Consider the following 5,524-nt stretch of genomic DNA (forward strand, 5'->3'; position numbering starts at 1 on the left):
CCAGGAGGAGCAAAAGAGGCCATCGGAGTCTGCAGGACAGGCTCCCTTCCGCTCGCGAGGGCAAAGCTTCCTTTTTTCTGCAAAGCCACCGAGAGCAGCCCGCTCGCCACCAGGCCCCGAGGGACGGCAGCAGCATTTACAGCAAGGTATAAAAGCCGGCCTGACGCGTGAGCCTTACACACCGAGCACAACCTGCGTTGCAGCGGACACCGTGAGCAACGGCCCGGTCAACGCCGTCTCTGCATCCTTGTCAACGCGGGGAGGAAACTTCAAGCACGATCTCTGCTGTCAAGAACGTGCGATCTCACTGGTGAGGAAAAATAAAACACATGCTTACAAGAAAGAGCTGGCAACAGGCCCCCTGGAGGAAAAGAAAAAAAAAACACACACTAAGCTCATAATGGAGATCTAATAAAAAACAGATTTTTCAACACTAAATAAACGGTCCGTTTTTATTAGGCTGGGCCAGAGTAAAGAATTAGTAAAGCTCACAAAGTTGGTCAACGGCAAAGCAAATGATAAAAAGCCACAGGACTCCTCGAGATCGCGCGAAGACCTTGCTGTTTACCTGTCACACAGCCGTCACCTCCGAGACACGACACCACGCCCTCCTCCCCAGCTCCTCTCTGCCGTCTGTAAACGGACAGAACTGCCAGCTCCCCTTCCGACGGAGACAGTCATGCAAGCTGCGGCTCGCAAACCTCCAAGCGCCCGGAATCACCTGGAAACTGCCTTCCTGCCGGGCTTCTCAGCTCCCGACCCGTGGGCCAGATAATTCCTGTGGGGGGGACACGGGGGCTGTTTGGTGTATTATGAGAAGTTTAGCATGACTGACCCCGGTCTCCATCCACTAGGTGCCAGGATCACCCTCCCACGGAGCTCGTTCTCCTGGATGCAACTGGGCGTGTGCAGTCCTGCCCACTGGGGTCACCCTCCCTCCCGGGGTCACCCTCCCTCCCTCACAAACCCCACTCCTTCCCTCCCCTGCCTCCCCGTCATACAAATATACGTCTGCTCCCCTTGGCTGCCAAGCCCTCCCAACTAGAACAGACCTGCCCCCTACACACGGATGTTGGACCTGACCTTGTTACTTGCTCTGGACAACAGGCGGGTAGTGGCTGTGACGGGCGGACATTTTAAATGCGTCCGCATAGCTTGGCGGGGCTTTTTCTTACAACAGGTGGGAGAAGCACCATGATGAGCCTCAGGAACCCGCCGGCCTCGGAATGGACGTGGTTCAGCCCTAAATCCAGCCCCAAACCCGACTGGGCCTACCTGATTCCACCCCGCACAGCCCAGGGGAGCCAGCCGGCGCGATGACTCATAAGCAGGAAGCGCGTGCTTGTTGCTGTAAGCCTCTGAACTTGGGGGGGGCAGGGGGGATGTTTGTTACGCAACATCGGTGGGCCAGAAAGCTGACTGATACACTCCCAAAACATTTGTGAACCGAAACGCTGATTCCCAAGCGGACGTTATTGTGACTCTTTTGTCTCTAACCCTACTTGTCATCCTCCATTAGCCAGCAATTCACGTCCCCTAAAGGTACATGGGGTATCTTCGAAGTTCTGGGGGCCGGGCCCCACCCACGGCGTCTGCTATCGTGGTGATCTTTCCCACAGACGCCTGGGACTCAGAGACGCTAAGCCGAGGGAATGGTTGTGGCAGACTCCCCCAAACGCCCCCAGACCGCGGAGGCTGTGGGAGAGAGGGAGGGTCCAGAGGTCTCCGAGCTCCACCAACAACCCCAGGTCAGACAGAACCCCCTCTGGCTGTGCTCACAGACTCAGACAGTGGCTGCACCTCACTGAAAGGGACGCCCACAAACCAAATGACTCTATGGCACCCTGGATTCTCAGTTATTTGAGAGACAATCAGCAAATATTAAATAAATAAACAAAGTCTGCAGGTTACAGAGGAACAGACCGACACAAACACAAACAAACAAACAAAAAAAATGAGTCTCTCCTTGAAGACAATCGATACAGCGAGCAGCCTAACAGCCCCCAGAGATGTCCACGTCCTCACCCCGGCACCCCTCCCATAGCAAAGAGACTCTGCAGATGTGACGAAGTTAAGAATCTCGAGATGCGGACTCGACCCTGTATGATCCGGGTGGGCCCGATGTCACCACACGAGCCCTTAAAAGTGGGGAAACTGTCCAGGCTGAGTCCTCAGGGAGATGGGACGAGGGAGGGGCGGCCCAGTGCTGGCTTCGAAGGTGGGGAAGGGGCCGCAAGCCAAGGAATTCGGACGACCTCTGGACTGGGGCAAAAACATACCCCAGGAAAGGGCTCTTCCCTGAGAGCTCCGGGGAAGAACAGGAGGCCCTGGCGACACCGTGAGACCCACTTCGGATGTCTGCCCTCTAGAACTGCAAGACAATGACCTCGACTGTTCAAGCCGGTAAGTTAGTCCGGGGTCACCTGTCACAGCAACGAGAGACTCGTAGTCGATTATGAGATGAACGTCGAAAACGCACGTGACTTCGGCCTCACCGAAAAGCTCTTTGTTATAAGACAATGTCCCAGAGGGTCGTGGCCTGCGGATGGCACAGAAAGGCCACCATCCGTCACCTCCCACCTGACCGGGGAACGGTAAGGAGGTTTATAAACACGGGACAGCAAACAACACTACGATTCTGTTACGGCGTACGCCAGGGCTGTGGCTTTGGGGAAGCCCCGGAAAGCAGCCGAAGTGTGGCTGGAACCCCACGACCTCAGGGATGCAAGGGTCCCCAGACCACCCCCTCGGGAAATCCAACCGTGCTACCTCTCTCTCTTCCTATGAAAGGGCCTCGCAAGACCCCACCCAAAAGAGCAGGCCAAGAGACGGGTCCCCAGGTTCCGCTTTAAGTGACCAAACGGTTTCCTGTGCTGATCTTTGCAGGAAAGGAAGGACAAGGCAAAATGAGAGAAGATCACCATGGATGCCAGATCGGACCTGAACTGGCGTCAGAGGCTCCAGCTGTGAACCGTCTTCGCCCCCCACGTCGTCTGAGGGGACCCCAGCCCGTGACTCTCTTCCACCTCGACACCCCTGAGCCCCAGCCTTCCCAGACTGCTCCCCGTTCCCACAAGACGGGTACCGAGGAACTGGGACGACCCACGCTCCGACACGGGGGAACCCCAAAAACGTTACGGCAAAGAAGTCAGACAAGAAAGACCACGGACAGCATGGCCCCATTTATGAGAAACGGGGGAGAAGATGAACTTGGAGAAGCAGCAGACCGCGGGCCGCCGGGGGCCGGGGGCGGCGGGGGAGCGAGCAGTGACGTCTGCACAGGTGTGGGCTCCTTCTCAGCGTGACGCGAGCATCACCCAGCACCCATGACTGCCCGGCTCTGCAAAACCACCACGCAACTCCGAATTACATACACTGCAAACGAGCTGCCGGCTGTGTGAACAGCATCTCAATAAAACTGTCCCATTAAATAAAGACTAAGTGACGAAGACACGACGGTGCCGTCACTGACAATGCTCACACAGTGACCCAGCTCGGCAAGTCAGTCTGCGTGAGGACGCGGGACTCCTGCGTGGTGATCGGCCGCCAGCATCCCGAGGAAAGACTCTGAAGGCCAAAGATGCTGAGGTCAAAACCGAGCGAGGAGAAGTCATGACCGAGGCCGTGTGACAGAACGGGCGAGGGGCGAGGGGCGGGGTGCGGAGACCCCGCAGTGCACGATCAAATGGACGAAGACGCCTTTGCGGAAAGAATCGTTCGCGGGAACTTAAGCTTCCTCTCTAAGATAAAGGTAGCATCTTTCCTCGCTCCTTATTATTATTATGAAAAATGCTCTGGCGAAGGCAGCACATGGCTGCAGAGAGCGCGTCTAGCTGCTGCCCCATACGCGATATTCCTGAAAAGCAAACGAAGATCAGATCCGTGTGCTGGTTCGGAGGGGGCGGGGGTGGGGACGGAGAGATTTTGTCCCCCGTGAGAGGCCAGGCAAGCAGCGGCCGCGCTCCCCACAACGCCCCAGGGGACACAGCCACACCCGGGAGCCCGACACAGGGCCCGGGCCCCAGCCTGCCCCACCTGGGTCCAAAGAAGGCAGACCCCTGTCGATGGGGACACCATGGCTGCCGTTTTGGTGACATCTGCGCCCGACCAACCCCCAAACGATTCCAGGTATCAGCCTTTGACGTGAAGAAGCCAAACCCAGAAGCCAAAAGGAAAAGACAGACACATTTGACCACACACATGGGCGGACCTTGGCGATAAAAATCACGAGCGCCACGAGACGAGAAAAGGTCTAGTGGGGACGTATCGGGAACAAGTGACTACAGAGCCGCAGCCACCGCCACTCGCAAAGGCCTCCCCGAGGCAGGGTCCCTACGGCTGCGCAGTCTGGGCCGGCAGCGCTGGGCGCTCGTGGGAACCACAGTCCAGGCCCCGCCTGATACCCACGAATGCACGAATCTTGCTCCGACAAGCTCTGCGGGGTCCGGCACCTGACCGTTTGAGAACCACGATGGCCGCGAAAATATTTAAGGCAGCCCCGTACCAGCCAAACACAGAAACACAGCGCACGGCCACACACAGACGGCCGCGTATCCGCAGACGGCGAAATCCCGCCAGCACCAACGAGGGACGCGTCAGTGACACCGGCCACAACGTGAAGCCCCAAATCGTCACGTTCGGTAAAGAAGCCAGGCTGAACGAGGGCTGCAGAGGATGGGGTCTCACGGGCACAGAAAACCGTAGAAAAGGCAGCCTCACCTACAGAATAAATAGCAAGTGCTCAGTGTTTGCCCGGAGGCGGGGTGCACGGAGGCGCAGAGATGCGCAGAGGCCCCAGGAAATGTGTGATGGTTGGAAACACCTGTTATCTTGATATACGTATGTTTGTGAGAAGCACCACAACCAAACATACGAGACATATACGTGAGAAAATTAAACTGCACACTTTGTATGTGTCTACCTGACCGTACTTCAACTGTGCCTTAATGAAGTCATTAAAAAACACAGAAGGCTACTGGTTGGTCCCTGGACAGCTAAGCATGCTAGAGACGGCTACAGTGTCACACTGTCGGCTGATAACACTGGCCACTCTGCAGAGCTGGAAGATAGAAAGCCACATTGTTTCAATTCACGGGGAATTATCAGATCATCGTGTATCACCCTGGAAAAAAGAATGAGCTCAGAACAGGCGAGAATCGTCAAGAAAGAGGATCTGTTCACAGGAGAGATCTTGTATTCTGAAAGGCGTGGATGGCAGCGAGGCAGGCTGCTGGGGGGCGGGAGGCAGGCTGGTGGGGGGTGGGAGGCAGGCTCCCCACTGCGTAGGAACAGGCTCTGCAGACAGATAAGGGACAGAAAGGGAGGTGGGCTGCAGGCTGGGGGCCTGAACGCGCCGGGGACGCAGAGGCAGATCGCCCAAGAAAACCAAACACACAGGACACGGGCGGGCACAGCCGTGGTGCTGGCGGAGGTCTGCACGCTTCGGGGGCGCACCTGGAAACCCTACAGGAGTCACGAGGCCCCTCAGCAGAATCACAGCAGCGTTAAACTCACAGAAGCCAGC

At 56.9% G+C, this 5,524-nt stretch overlaps 1 long non-coding RNA gene across 1 annotated transcript in view; it reads right to left on the bottom strand.

Moving 5' to 3' along the window:
* The window catches only part of LOC112484710, a 3,631-nt gene extending 2,695 nt beyond the window's left edge, over nucleotides 1-936 (bottom strand). The window contains exons 1-2 of the long non-coding RNA XR_003048124.1: nucleotides 569-936; nucleotides 183-307 (exon numbers count right to left, since the gene is read on the bottom strand). This is a non-coding gene — a long non-coding RNA (uncharacterized LOC112484710). The remainder of the gene's footprint in view (nucleotides 1-182; nucleotides 308-568) is intronic.
* Between the last annotated feature and the right edge of the window lie 4,588 nt (nucleotides 937-5,524).

Source organism: Pteropus alecto, unplaced genomic scaffold, assembly GCF_000325575.1.
Source record: "Pteropus alecto unplaced genomic scaffold, ASM32557v1 scaffold18, whole genome shotgun sequence".
In the NCBI taxonomy this organism is placed as follows: domain Eukaryota; kingdom Metazoa; phylum Chordata; class Mammalia; order Chiroptera; family Pteropodidae; genus Pteropus; species Pteropus alecto.